This window comes from Petaurus breviceps, unplaced genomic scaffold (assembly GCF_028583685.1).
Source record: "Petaurus breviceps papuanus isolate PSGF00001 unplaced genomic scaffold, PetGlider_PUasm1.0 221, whole genome shotgun sequence".
In the NCBI taxonomy this organism is placed as follows: domain Eukaryota; kingdom Metazoa; phylum Chordata; class Mammalia; order Diprotodontia; family Petauridae; genus Petaurus; species Petaurus breviceps.
Genome location: NW_027185877.1, coordinates 13791397 through 13807363, shown reverse-complemented (window position 1 = coordinate 13807363; position 15967 = coordinate 13791397). Strand labels below are relative to the sequence as shown.

Genomic DNA, 15967 nt, shown 5'->3' with positions numbered 1-15967 from the left:
ATAGGAGAGGAGAAGGGAGGGAGATGAACATTATAGGAACTTTTCCCTCATTGGTCCTGGTGTAAGGAGGGAATAATATAATCAGTTAAATATATGACTCTATCAAAAAGAGACATAAAACCTATCATAATAGAGAGAAAGAGGGGAGGGAGAGGAGCACTGCATAGATCTATCCTTGTCAATATTGGTTCAAGGAAGAAATAACATACTACATTAAGCATAAAAATCTATTGCACACTGAAGGAAGTAGGAGGGGGAAGGGCTAAGAAGAGGGGGCGGGATAAAAGGAAGGGAAAAAGTAGTAAAAGGGAAGGGTAGGAAAAGGTAGGGGGCTGATAAGGAGGGAATATTGAGAGAGGTGGTGGTCAAAAGGAAAAATCTAAAGAGGGGGAAGGGAGAAGGTAGAAAAATAAAAGCATAAACAGGGAAGAAATAGCATGGAGGGAAAGACACAGACAGTAATCATAACTCTGAATGTGAATGGGATGAACTCTCCCATAAAACAGAGGCAGATAGCAGAATGAATTAAAAATCACAATCCTACAACATGTTATTTACAAGAAACACATCTGAAAAAGGGGATACACACAGGGTAAAGGTAAAAGACTGGAGTAAAATATATTATGCTGCAGCCAATGTAAAAAAAATAAAAGCAGGGGTAGCAATCCTTATCTCAGACAAAGCAAAAGCAAAAATAGATCTAATTAAAAGATATAAAGAAGGAAACTACATCATGATAAAAGGCACCATCAAAAATGAAGCAATATCATTACTAAACATTTTTGCACTGAGCAGTACAGCATCCAAATTCCTAGAGGAGAAGTTAAGGGAGTTAGAGGAAAATATACATAGCAAAACCATACTAGTGGGGGAATCTCAATCTCCCCCTATCTGAACTTGACAAATCTAATCTCACAATAAAAAAAAACAAGAAAGAAGTTAAGAAGGTAAATAGAATCTTAGAGAAGATAGATATGGTAGACCTCTGGAGAAAACTGAATGGTGATGAAAAGGAATATATCTTCTTTTCAGACATACATGGCACATACACAAAAATTGAGCATGTACTAGGGCATAAAAAAGATAGACTAAAAACTAACAGGAAACTAAATGACTTAATCCTAAAGAATGCGTGAGTTAAACAAGAAATTATAGAAACAATCAGTAACTTCATTCAAGAGAATGACAATAATGAGACAACATACCAAAACTTGTGGTATACAGCAAAAGTATTTCTTAGGGGAAGTTTTATATCCCTGAATGCAAACATAAATGAAATAGAGAAAATGGATGTAAATAAACAGGGCATACAACTGATAAAGCTAGAAAAAGAACAAATTGAAAATCCCCACTTAAATACTAAATTAGAAATAATGAAAACCATAGGAGAGAGTAATGAAATTGAATTTAAAAAACTATTGAACTAATAAATAAAACTAAGAGCTGGTTTTATGAAAGAACCAATAAAATTGATAGACTTTCATCCAATATGATAAAAAAAAGAAAGAAGAAAACCAAATTATGAACATCAAAATTGAAAAGGGTGAATCTACCTCCAATGAAGAGGAAATTTAAACAATAATTAGGAATTATTTTGCCCAATTGTATGCAAATAAATTTGACAATCTTAGTGAGATGGATGAATATTTACAAAAATATAAATTGTCAGATTAATTGAAGAGGAAGTAAATTACTTAAATAACACCATCTCAGAAAAAGAAATCAAACAAGCCATCAATAAACTCTCTAGGAAAAAATCTCCAGGGCCAGATGGATTTACTAGTGAATTCTATCAAACATTTAAAGAACAATTGATTCCATTACTCTACAAACTATTTGGAAAAATTGGTGAAGGAGTACCACTAAATTCTTTTTATGACACAAATATGGTACTGATATCTAAATCAGGAAGAGACAAAACGGAGAAAGAAAATTATAGACCAATTTCCCTCATGAATATATATATGCAAAAATTTTAAATAAAATATTAGCAAAAGACTACAGCAACTGATCACAAGAATAATACACTTTGATCAGGTAGGCTTTATTCCAGGAATGCAAGGATGGTTCAGTATTAGGAAAACCATAAGTATAATTGATCATATCAACAATAAAACTAGCAGAAGCCACATGATTATCTCAATAGATGCAGAAAAGGCATTTGAAAAAATGCAACATCAATTCTTATTAAAAACACTAGGAAATATAGGAATAAATGGAACCTTTCATAAAATAATAAGTAGCATCTATTTAAAGCCATCAACAAATATTATATATAATGGGAATAAAAGCTAGAAGCAATTCCAACATGATCAGGGGTGAAACAAGGATGTTCATTATCACCCCTCTTTTTCAATCTGGTACTAGAAATGTTAGCAGTAGCAATTAGAAAAGAAAAAGCAATCAAAGGAATCAAATTAGGCAAAGAAGAGACTAAGCTATCACTCTTTGCAGATGATATGATGATATACTTAGTGAATCCTAGAGCATCAAGCAAAAAAATTACTTGAGACAATAAATAAATCTGGCAAATTTTCAGGATATAAAATAAACCTACATAAATTCTTGGCATTCCCATATATTTCTAACAAAATCCAACAGCAAGAAATAGAAAGAGAAATCCCATTTAAAGTTACTGTAGACATTATAAAGTATTTGGGAATTTACCTGCCAAAACAAACCCAGGACCTATATGAACACAACTTCAAAACACTTCTCACACAAATAAAAGTCAGATCTAACTAATTGGAAAAACATCAACTGCTTGTGGCTGGTTCAAGCTAATATAATAAAATGATAATTTTATCTAAATTAAATTACATATTTAGTGCCATACCAATCAATCTACCAAAAAATTACTTTATGGAGCTAGAAAAAATAGTAACAAAACTGATTTGGAAAAACAAAAGGTTCAGAAAATCAAGGGAATTAATGAAAAGACATGCTAGGGAAGGTGGCCTAGCCATACCAGATTTTTTTTTTGAGGGACCCACAATCTACTCATGTGAGTCCTGGTATCAAACGAGTCCCTGTGGAAGATGTAGTAAAGAAGCCAATGAACTCCTAGATTTATACAGATTAACAAGATATATGATAGGGACTGGTGAAACAATGGCAACATCATTATCCATTTTGTGGACTGGATGCTTCTGCTGCTGCTCTTATCCATTTTTATTTTATATTAAAAGCCTCACTATTAACTGCCCCTGACATTACTCTATACTTTTAAAAGAGGAATTTTATATTTTTATGTTTTTATTAGTTGTTTTAAATTTCTCCACTAATGGAGTATATGATATAGGTTTTTGAGGGTTTTTTTAATTTTCAAAGATTTATTCAGCTATTTTTACTTTCGTTTTCTTCTTTTCTAGTATACTTTCAAATTTTTTCTTGACTAACACTACATTTTCTGCTTTTGATGGTTTTTTATTATCCTTAGTTCAAACAAATTTCTTGGATTGTTGCTGTTTTCCTGTTGAATCATCACATTTTTGAGGACTAGTTTTGAACTCTTTTTCTTTGTTCACAGGAGAAGGGGCTACAGTTGTAGAAAGTTCATCTGTGGTGTCCATAACTGTATCTAGTCACACTCCAAGGCAGGTGACTGGATTTAGTGTTTACTTCACATAGTAAAGATGGGGGAGTTTTCCTATTTGAATTGTGCCTCCACATTTTGATGAAGCCATCACTTGATGCTGTAACAATAACATGATGCTCTGGGTCTCCAAAGCTGAAAATGTCTTTTACTCTGTTTTCATGAGCCTTAAATTCACAGAGACATTTTAGTGAATCACAGTAAAACAACCTTATAATTTCTTCATTTCTAGCCACAGCAAGTATGGAATTTCAAATAAATGTAGCAGAAGAGATTCCCTTTCCAGTGGTGATGGTCCCAGTAATGGATGTAGTTTCAAGTTGGTAGATGTCTATCTTGCTTATTATTAACAATAATATACTTCTCTCCACTATGGGACCATTGAACTATGTGAGCATTTTGTTTTAGGAATGCTAATCTTCCTTCAGTAAAATTCTATGTTGATAATGTCTTGTCTGTTCCCACTGATAGTGCTAATTTGCCAGATGGGTGAACAGAAAGAGAAGTCACTTGTCCCTTATGTGCTTTAATAGATTTTAAGAAGTCATTTCTCTTTGCATCCCAAATATAAATTAGTCTATCTTCTCCTCCACTAATTAAGTGTCCATTACCAAAGAATTTCAGGCAATTTATTGTGCCATTATGATGCATCAATGCTCCATGTTTTACTTTTATTTTCATATCATAGATGTGAATTGTTTCATTTTTGCTTCCAGTGAAAACAGTTATTTATAGCCACTGCTGACAAGGAGGCAGCATGGCCATGGTGGGTGAAGTAAGCCACAGGGGTCCATTTCTCACTCTGGCCACTCGGACCAGTATCCCTGTGCACTGTGAACCCAAAAAGCGGTTTCTGAGAGTATTTTGAGGATGGAAGATTTTAATAGCCAGTTATTTGGTTGACACACTAAAGACCTAGGGGCCATCAATTAAAAGAATGGTGAGGCTTCCAGACAAATACTAATGAAGGCAGAATTATAGGCATGGCTTCCTTTTCATACCTGATTTCTTGTTGTCTCTTCCCTTTGTTCTTTGACAGAATGGACTAATGCCCTACATATTAAGTTTTCCCTTTAAGGGGATGGGTAAGACTTTTGGCTTCCTCTTTGCCTGAAGTATAAAAACTTAATTCTTGCCAGGGTAATTGACGTCAAAAGTTTTATCAGAGCTCCTACAATATGTGGATGATGATTTTATAACCTGGAATGCCCAGGTGGTATGACTTTAGAGGAAGAGAGCAGCAATGTTTTTTTAAAAAAAATATTTTTAACTAACAATTGTTTTCTTTTAATGTACTGTAATTAGAAAACATGTTTTGTTGCATTTTATGGTAAAAAAAAATGTCTCGTTGAATTTTAGGCCCCAAACCGGAATCATTAGGCAGAATTAGCTTATGCTTAACCCAGAATAATCTGTCTTTCCTACCTTATGGGGTATGAATCCATCAAGATTAACATAAGCATGTATATGCCCATAGGTACAATCTTCAACTATATTTGTACATTTAAAAAATGTTAGGCACAGATTTGACATGATGATAAGTGTATTGTTCACTTTAGTCTTAATTATTTCTGAGCATCGTAGGATCACTCTTAGGTGACAGCATTTTTAACCTACTTGAAACAATGGAAATATGCTTAAGGAATGTTATCCTTAAGTGTTTGTTTCTAAGAAAGAGTGTCAACTTATTTTGAAAACATTGTGTATTTATACAGGCACTGGGGATAGGGATAAAGACTGTACCCATGATTTCATTAGTACTGGTAACTCACTAGTCAGGAAACTTCCTCTATTAATGTAGGTCAGTACCTTTTCTACAATTTATGGTGTTAGAGAGTTAATTAGAGCACTTAAAAGTTAAATGACTTGCCCAGAGTCACACAATCAATATGTATCAGACATAGAACTTGATTCCAGAGACCTTCCAGAACTCTATCAACTATATTGCTTTTCATGGCATTTGCTTTCAAAAAAATTAGAATGTTCAGAACAGGTCCAAGTCACCTGAATACTCTGGTTATAAACAAAGCAATAGGAGCCCAGTTCTATTTTGTTGGTTTTTGGATATGGAACCATGATTAAGAGGGATCACCAGGACATTTATATTGTGCTGACAGAATTGAAATTCTTGGACCTGTACAAGATTGACCATAATGAAAGCATTTGCCAAGAATACGGTAAATAATCAAGAATGCAGTATCTGAAGACAATTAGATACTGTCATCATTCTGACCATTGATCCTTATTAGCAATACAGTGGAGTCATTCCCATGATCCACTAGCTAGTTTCCAGGAAACCAAAGTTTTGGGTTCCTGGGGGAGTGTGGTCAAAAAGCTGAAACTTAAAGGAATTGACACAAGGACTTATGGTTTAGTTTGACTAAATATAGAAAATTTCATCTGGTCTATACACAGAAAGGATCAACAGATTGATAACCCTTTCTCAATTTTGTTGTTTCTTAGCCAGTGGAGATTTATATGGTTAATTCTGATAATGAACAAGACTCTAATATGTTAACCAGTTATACAACTCCCAAGTGGTCAGAATCTCAACTTTTTAGAGGGCTAAGCCACCCAAGATTGAGCAAATAATAAGTCTGTGATTCACAGTTTCCAAGAGCTATACAAACACTATGCTGACCATTTCTACTCATGTCTATTTTGTGCTACCTGGAATGCACAATTTGTTGAACCCTATTCATAATGGGAACTGGGGACTGATAATTACCCATGAACAAGTAACTCCTAATAAATATAGATCATATTTGTTGTTCATTCATTCAGTTGTGTTGGATTCTTTGTGACCCCAGGGACCCAAGCACTCCAAATCTTCCACTATCTCCTGAAGTCTCTCCAATCTCATATTCATTACTTTCATGACACTATCCATCCATCTCATCCTCTGCCATTCCATCCTCCTTTTGTCTTCAATCTTTCCCAATACCAGCATATTTTCCAATGAGTCCTATCTTATTTAGTGGCCAAAGATTTTAAGCACCAGTTTCAGTATTGGTCCTTCCAATGAGTAGTCTGAATTAATTGAAGTATTGACTAATTTTATCCCCTTGTTGTCCAGAGGACTTTCAAAAATCTTCTCCAACACCTCTATTCAAAAGTGTTGATTCTGAAGTGTTCAGTTTTCTTAATAGTCCAGTTCTCACAGATATATGTTACCGCTGGAAAAAAAAACACAGTTTTGACTATATGGACCTTTGTCAATAAATTTATACCTCTGTTTTTAGTATGCTGTCCAGACTTGCCATAGCTTTCCTTCCAATGAACAAGTGTCTTTTAATTTAATTGCTGCAATCACTATCAGCAATGATCTTTGAGCCCAAAAATATAAAATCTGATATTGCTTTCATTTCTTCTCCCTCTATTTGCCAGGAAGTGATGGGACAGTTGCCACAAAAAAAAAAAAAAACAACTTAGTTTCTTTTAATGTTAAGCTTCAAGCCAGCTTTTACACTCTCCTCTTTCACCCTCATGTAAATGCATCAATTCCTGCATTTAGTATATACTATCTAACACTACTACTAAAATACATGTATATAGTTTATTTTCATATTCAATAACACATGTAGCACAGTATATTGAATACATATAGCATAATTGATTAAAAATTAGAATCCAAAATAGGTTGTTTATGAGAAACAAATTTAAGGAGGAGAGACACATACAGAATTAAAATGGAGGGTCAGTATAGAATTTATGATACTTCCACTGATACAAAAAAGGCAGGAGCAGCAATTATGATCTCAGACAAAGTTATGGCTAAAATAGATTTAATTAAAGGAGATAAAATGGTAACTACATTTCGATAAAAAGTACCATAGACAATGAAGCAATATCAATACTGAACTTATATATATGCACCAAATTCTATAGCATCTAAATTTTTAAAAGAAAAGTTAAATGAATTACATGTGGAGACAAATAGTAGTACTATAATAGTGTGAGACTTTAACATTTCCCTCTGAGAACTAGATAAATCTAATGAAAAATAAATAAGAAAGAAGTTTAGGAAGTGGATAGAATTTTAGATAAACTGGATGTGATAGATATCTGGAGAGAATTGAATGGAAATAGAAAAGAATAGTTCCTTTTCTCAGTGGTTAATGGCATATTTACAAAGACTGACCATATATTAATACATAAAAATTTTATTGTTAAAAGCAAAACAGAAGTAATATTGAAAGTAAGCCTTTCAGATCATAATAAAATAAAAATTATACTTAATAAGGGGCCAAGGAAACAGAGTAAAAACAAATTGGTGACTAAACAACCTATCTTAAAGAAAGAGTGGTTTAAGAACCAAATCATAGAAACAATGATTTCATTTAAGAGAATGACAACAATGAAACAACATATCAAAATCTATAGGATAAAGCAAAAGCAGTGATTAGAGGAAAATTTATACCTCTTAATGTTTCCAATAATAAAACAAACACCAGACTAATGAATTAGGTATGCAATTAAAAAAAAACTAGAAAGAAAAACAAATTAAAAATTCCCAATTAAACACTGAATTGGAAATACCAAAAATTAAAAGTGAGAGGGGGCAGCTAGATGGCATAGTGAATAATGGTCCTCAAGTCAGAAGGACCTGAGTTCAAATACTGCCTTAGACACTTAACACTTACTAGCCATGTGATCTTGGGCAAGTCACTTAACCCCAATTGCCCTGCCTTCCCCCTCCAAAAAGACAAAAACAACAACCAAAAAAAATTAAAAGTTAGATGAATAAAATTAAGAGTTAAAAAACACTGAATTAATAAATAAAATTAGCAGTTGATTTTATGGAGGAAAAACAAAATAAACAGATCAGCCATTGGTTAATTTGAATAAAAAAAAGAAGAAAATCAAATGACTAGTATTAAAAATGAAATGGGTGCATACAGCACTAATAAACATGAAATTAAAGCACTTGCAAAGAGTGATTTTGCCCATTTTTTGGACAACAAATACAACAATTTAAATGAAATGGAAGAATATTTACAAAAATATAAATTACCTGGATTAGCAGAAGAGGAAATAGAAGAACAAAATAGACCTGTCTTAGAAAAAGAAATTGAATGTTCCATAAATGAGATTTGTAAGAGAAAAGCACGAGGATGAGATGGATTTACAAGGGAAATCTATCAAATATTTAAATATCAACTAATTCCAGTACTAAATAAATTATTTGAAATAATAGGTAAAGAAGAAATTTTTCCACACTCCTTTTATGAAACAAATATAATACTGGCAACTAAACCAGGAAGAATAAAGACAAAGAAAGAAAAGTATAGACCAATTTCATTAATGAATATGGATGCAAAAATCTTAAATAAAATATTATACATTATGATCAGGTGGGATTTATACTAGGAATGAAAGAATGGTTTAGCATAAGGAAAACTATTAACATAATTGACTACATCAATAATATTTATTCTTTATTTTTGCTTTTCAGAGGGCAATTGGGTTTAAGTGACTTGCCCAAGGTCACATGGCTAGTTTTGTATTAAATGTCTGAGGGCAGAATTGAACTCAAGTCGTCCTGACTCCATGGCCAGTGCTCTATTCACTGTGCCACCTAGCTGCCTCAATTACATCAATAATAAACGTTTTAAAAATCATGTGAATTTTATCAATAGATGCAGAAAAGGCTTTTGATAAAGTTCAACACTCATTTCTATGAAAATACTGGAAAGTATTGATATAAATGAATTTTTCCTTAAATTGATTAAAAATCATTTAATATTAAATATTGTATTGAAAACCCTAGAAATAGCAATAAGAGAAGAAAAAGAAATTGAAGGATCAGAATGCAGAATGAAGTGATAAAACTATCTCATTTTGCAGACAACATGATGATATCCTTGGGAAAATCCAAAAGTCCAAAACTTTGGATTTAAATTAACTAGAATGTTAGATGAAATAGTTTATAATTTATTAAAGTACAATAGTATAAAGCAAATTCATATTAATCATCAGCATTCCTATATATTACACAAAAAATCTACAAGAATAGAAAGTAAAAAATGTCCCATTTAAAATAACTCTAGGCAGTACAAAATACTTGGGAGTACACCTGCTGAAACAAGCCCAGGAACTATATAAACAAAATTATATTAAAAAAACTTCTTATACAAATATAATCAGATTTAAGCAATTGGAGAGATATTCAAGGGTAGGCAGAGCTAATATAATAAAAGTGACAAATTTATCCAGAATAATTCATTTATTAAACACCATCTCAATTAAATTATCAAATTATTATACTGAATTAGAAATAATAATAATATAATTCATTTGGAAAACCAAAGAGTCAAGAATATCAAAGGAATTAATGAAAAAATGTAAAAGTAGGAGATTTAGCAGTACCAGATCTTAAACTACATTATAAGGCAGTAATTTTCAAAATTATCTGGTGCTAAGAAACAGAAAGGTAGATCAATGGAATAGAGTAGATATAACATTTACAGCAGCAAATAAGCATAATAACTTTGTATTTGACAAGTGTAATGACTTAAGATTTTGGGATAAGAATTTATTATTTGGTAAAAAATTGTTGGGAAAACTGGAAAGCAATATGGAAGAAACTGAGCATGAACCAATATCTCACACTACTTACTAAGATAAGATCAAAATAGATACATGACCTAGATATTAAGAGAGATTATGAGAAAATTAGAAGAACATGGAATATATTACTTTTCAGACTTATGGATAGGTGAACAATTTAGGAATTAACAAGAGATAGAGAGCAAAGTTAAATGTAAAATAGATAATTTTATTACATTAAATTGAAAAGGTTTTGTACAAATAAAACAAATGTAACCAAGATTAGAAGGAAAGCAGAAAATGGGGGGGAAATGTTATAGATGGTTTATCAGATAAAAGTCTCATGTCTCAAATATATAAAGAACTTTGTCAAATCTATAAGAATACAAGTCATTCCTCAATTGATAAATGACCAAAGGATATGAACAGGCTATTTTCTAATGAAGAAGTCAAAACAATTTGTAGTCATATGAAAAATTCTCTAAACCATAATTGATTAGGGAAATGTCAGTTAAAACAGCCTTGAGATATCATTTTATACCTTCCAGGTTGGATAAAATGATAAAAAATGAATGTTGGAGAAGATGTTGAAAAATTGGTACACTAAATCATTGTTGATTAAATTGTGAACTGATCCAACCATCCTGGAGAACAAACTGGAATTATGCCTGAAGAGTTTTTAAACTACCTACACCCTTAGATGCAAACAAGGAAAGATTTACATGAAATAATGAAGAGTCAAATGAGCAGAACCAAAAGAATACTGTATACAGTAATAACAATATTGCTTTTTCTTTGAAAATTTTTTAAAATATCATTTACCTTTAGTTTACAACATTCAGTTCCACAAGTTTTTGAGTTCCAAATTTTCTCCCCTCCTCCCCCTCCATGGCAGCATGCAATCTAATATAAGTGTTACATATACCTTCACATTAAACATTAGTCAAGTTGAAAAGAAGAATTATAACCAATGTAATGAACAACAAGGAAGAAGAAACAAAACAAAATGAAAAAGAGAGAAAGCAAGTAGCTGGCTTCAATCTGCATTGACTGCATAATTCTTTCTCTGGATGTGAACAGCCTTTTCCATCATGAGTCCTTTGAAGTTGTATTGTTGAGAAGAGCCCAGTCTATCAAAGTCATCACAGATACGTTGTATCTATAATTGTGTGCAATGTTCTCCTGGTTTTGCTCCCCTCACTCAGCATCACTTTATATAAGACTCTCCAGGTCATTATGAAGTCTGTTTGCTTCTCATTTCTTATAGCACAATAGTATTCCATTACATTCATATACCACAACTTGTTTAGCCATTCCCCAATTGAAGGGCATCTCCTAGATTTCCAGTTCTTTACCACCACAAAAAGAGCTGCTATAAATATTTTTGTAACATGTGGGTCCTTTTCTCATTTGTATTATCTCTTTGGGATACAGCCCTAGAAGTGGAGCAATATTGTTGTAAGAATGACTTTGAATGAATAGGTTATTTTGTATACTATACATACCCAAATTTACTATAAAGGACATGTAAAGAAAGACACTATCTGCATCCAAAGAAGAAGAGGACAAATAGAAGCATGTATAGAATAATCATATATATGTATATATATATATATATGTGTGTGTGTGTGTGTGTGTGTATACACACACCTATTTGTGTCTAATGTAGCCATCTGTTACATGATAACTTATATATTTAAAAGGAATAGCAATTTGTGCATAGTAGATTTGCAGTTTCATGTGAAATTACCTTTTTATTAAACCTTGTTATAGAAATGTTTTATTCCCTAAATTTAAGATAAGCTTTTTAAAAATAAAAAGGCATATTGGAAAGAATATTGAACTTGGAGTCAGGAGACTGTTTTTGAATCCTATTGCAGACATTTACTAGCTAAGTTAAACACAGATAATATCATTAGCATCTCAGAGCTTAACTCACAGATTCAGAACCATAAACAATGGAGAGAAAAAAGGACTCTGTTCAAGGATGCTAACATAAATAATGTCCCTTAGTTAAATGCTCTGTCCTTATTACAGGGAAGAGCAACCTTGGGATATTAACTGGTCTTATCAAAAACCAAAACAACAAAAATATCAACTTTCCCAAAGTATTAAGTAATTTTCCAAAGTTCCTACCAGAGATATTAGTGATAACATTTATATCTCAGAAACCCTTCTAAGTTTCTATATTCAAGACCTAGGATCCATAGTTTTACATTGTTCATAATTTCTTCATAGAGGTGAGTCAGATATTCCTTTGTACATTTCCAATACAGCAACCTCTTCTTCCTGGACAGAAGAAAATGACCATAGCTGAACTCTAAGAAGTTAGAAAGCTGATCCATAAAGGAGACATGGCCTAGGTCGAAAAACAAGGAGTTTTGAAATCCTACATGGATTTAGAAATTATTTTGATGAAAATATAGGGCCTAGACTGTGTAAGAAAATAAACTTTTTTTGTTAAGAAGAAAGAACTTTGTAGAAATCTGTGTCTTTACTAAGTGCCCCAAGTGGATAAGTATGGTAAAAAGAAATTATTTTTAATTTGCTGTCTTAAACACTATTATTTTAAAATTTAGATTATCTGCTAATTTTCATCAAGTTAATATTATATTCCAAAGTTATCAAACTCTAAATTGCTTCAACTGTGTTATTTATGAATCAGAATATGAAGTATATGGAAAGTGCTAATTCTTATATGGAAAGCAACCACTGTGGCTACCTGAACTATTTCAGTATTTAAAAATCACAATAACCTACATTTCTATACTGTTTCAACATTTGCAAAGAATTTTACATATGTTCTTTTATTTTATTCTTACAATATCCTTATGGGGAAAGTACCACAAGTATTTTATATCCATTTCATAAATGAGGAAACAGTTTCAGAGATAATTAGTGCCTTGCCCAACATGATCCCACTAGAAAATGGCAGAGACAGGATTTTAGACCAGTTTCCTCACAGTTCAAGTCCAACTTTCTTCCCACTATATCACACCAATTTTGTCTATGTACAAAACTCCTTGTTTGTTGACTATAAAAAATTCAGTATAGCAAAACATCATAAAGTGGCTAACAAAGTTTCTTTCATACATGTCAAAATTCTACATGATTCTTTGAAATAAATAAAAGTAGAGATTACCTTGTTTGGTGGCCCCCTGAAATTAATATCCAATTAACATGTTTGCTACTTTTAGAGAAGATCCATATATGGTCCAAATCAAAGAGGTATTGCTAATAGATAGTAAAATTCTCTAAATGCTCCTATTAGAAAATGATATTGTGTTTATAGCATTGAGCCCTAGAACACTACAGAGTCCTCTATATGTGTTCTATGGTCACTAGTTGGTTTGGCCTAATCATGCACATAAGGAAAACTAAATGGATGAAAAATGTTTAATGTCCATATTGTGATAGGCAATCTATCAGCATCTGTGTTACAAATTATGAATTTGACTAAGAATTGAATAGGAGGAGAAGGGGTTGAAATGACTTTGATAGATTATAAAATTCTTTTAATGGTTCTATGGTTTCCCCTGAAACAAAGGTCAATCTTTTTTAGCATGGGTATTATTCCAGTGATTTTTAATAGCTACAAGTATCTAAAGGATTGAAGTTGAGGGTCATCCAAAGAGCAATGGAGATATACAAGTTGGACATGAAGAGACTGTACCATATTACAGAAAAGGAATTAAGAAGAAATGGCATAAAAATGCAAACTAATATATGATTGAAAAATCGAAAGAATTAGTCACATAGCAAGAGTGAGGGATAACTAGTAGATCATTTGCCTGATATATTATTAACCTCACAACATCAAAAGAGTGGAAGGAAGTTCCCCTTGATGTTCCTGTGATGTGGTAATAGATGGAAAAAGGGAATCACAGAGAATTCACATGGATGGAATGAGATTTACATTATGGGAGCAAAACCCCACATAGTTGAGATCATGGATCCATTGAAATTATTAGCATAATTATACTCTTTCCAACGAAGCATATCACAACCCTTTTATTCTTTTATAGGATTTATGATTTGCTCTGGTTAAAAAATAATCACTGACTGGTCAAGAGGTTCATGTCTAGTCTTCCTACACTTAGCTAGACTGGTTTTCATATTACAATCCTTCACAGGTCTGTATCAGCAATGCCATATTCAAAATGCCTATGGAAATTACAGATATGCTGATATAATTATCCATCACAAAATACATCATGCTTGCCATATGGGGGAATAAGCTAGAAAATTTATTAAGATACCAAAAGACTGAGTCCCAAAACCAGAACGTGAAAGCCATCAGAGTAGTTATGAAATTGGCACAGGTAGATAAAGTAGAAAGCACCCACATTCTCAAGCCTTTAAAACAGAACAGGCAACCTCAGGCAAAGGTCCTCCTTTCCCCACACACAGCAAAGACCCAGCATCCCAGAAGCGCGCTCCCAGCAGCTCCGGCCCCTGGCAGTCCTCAGCAGGAGTCCTTAGCAGAAATTCTGGCTGACTCAAAAAGGGCTTCGCGCTGCCGCTGCCTCTGCTACCGCTGCCGCTGTCGCCATCGCCGCCACTGCTAGCCACCGCAGGACCTCTAGCTTGGCTTCCGCTTCCTCTTGCTCTGCCCCTTCCTGCTACATCAGCAAGTCCAATGGGGCATGAAAGATCTTTAAATCCCATAACCCTTACATTCGGCCCCAAGATCTTTCATGTCCCTTACTTGGCAAAAATACAGTAGGAATAAATGGTGTCAACAAAATTTCACAACAATATAACAAGAATAGTACACAATAAACACAGAAAACCATATTTTAGGGTGGGGCTTGAGCACAAGCTCCCCATCATTCCCCCCACCCAGAACAAATGGGGCCCCAAAATCTTGTGGTAAGGGGTGAAGGTCTCTTCTTCCATGGCTACTTGCTGCTGAAATCGGATGTAGAGCTGTCCCTGTCCTAAGGGGTCCCATTTGAGAGGTCACTTCTTAATATGCTTGATGCCAGGTCCAAGGGTGACACATCACAGTTGCAGACAGGGGGTGACATCCAGCTTAAGCTATCAGGGATCTACAGGTGGAGGGTACCAAGCCTACGGAAACAAATCTAGCAAACAAGGTGAACAGACAAAAAATCAAGAAGAAGCAAAGAGACAACAACCAGATTATTGTAGCCTCACTCACGGTAGAATAAATGAGTTAAGGGTACAATTTTGTAATCATCTTCTCCAGAATAAACAATAGTTACAGTGTTATCCCTCCCATGTGCTATAATCTCTGCAGCCTTTGGAACATCATCTGGCTTCCATTTTACCCATACTTTAGCTCCTGATTTTATTCTATCAGTAGAACCAAATCCTTCAGTTCCTCTGACAGTTATTTTGGAAGGAGGGTCAGTTTTTACAAGTGGTATTGTTTTACAAGGAACGATAATCACTTGAACTATCCTATCATTTTTGTGAATCTGTATGGGCCCTTCACCTAAATTATGGAATGTTACAACAATTTCTCCTTGATAATTAGAAGCTATTACTCCAGCCAATACATGTATTCCTTGAGCTGCTAATCCTGATTTGGGTAAAATCTGTCCAAAGTGATTTTTAGGGATTCTTATGCACATCCCAGTGGAGATTTTTCTTATTTCTTTTCTGTCCAACCAAAAGTCCTCTAAACAATGTAAATCATACCCCACCGAACCAGGTGGTCCTGGGTATGGTGCTGGGACATCTGGCCTCAAGGTCCAATATTCAATATTTGGGATCTTATGTGTTTGTTGTTTTCTAATTTTCAGATTTGGGGGTCATCATTCTGGCTAGAGGTGTACTTCCTCCCAGTGGTCTATT

General features: G+C 33.4%; 1 pseudogene; it reads right to left on the bottom strand.

Moving 5' to 3' along the window:
• Window positions 1-3332: 3332 nt before the first annotated feature.
• Window positions 3333-14697, bottom strand: LOC138166356 (p21-activated protein kinase-interacting protein 1 pseudogene; annotated as a pseudogene).
• Window positions 14698-15967: the final 1270 nt, after the last annotated feature.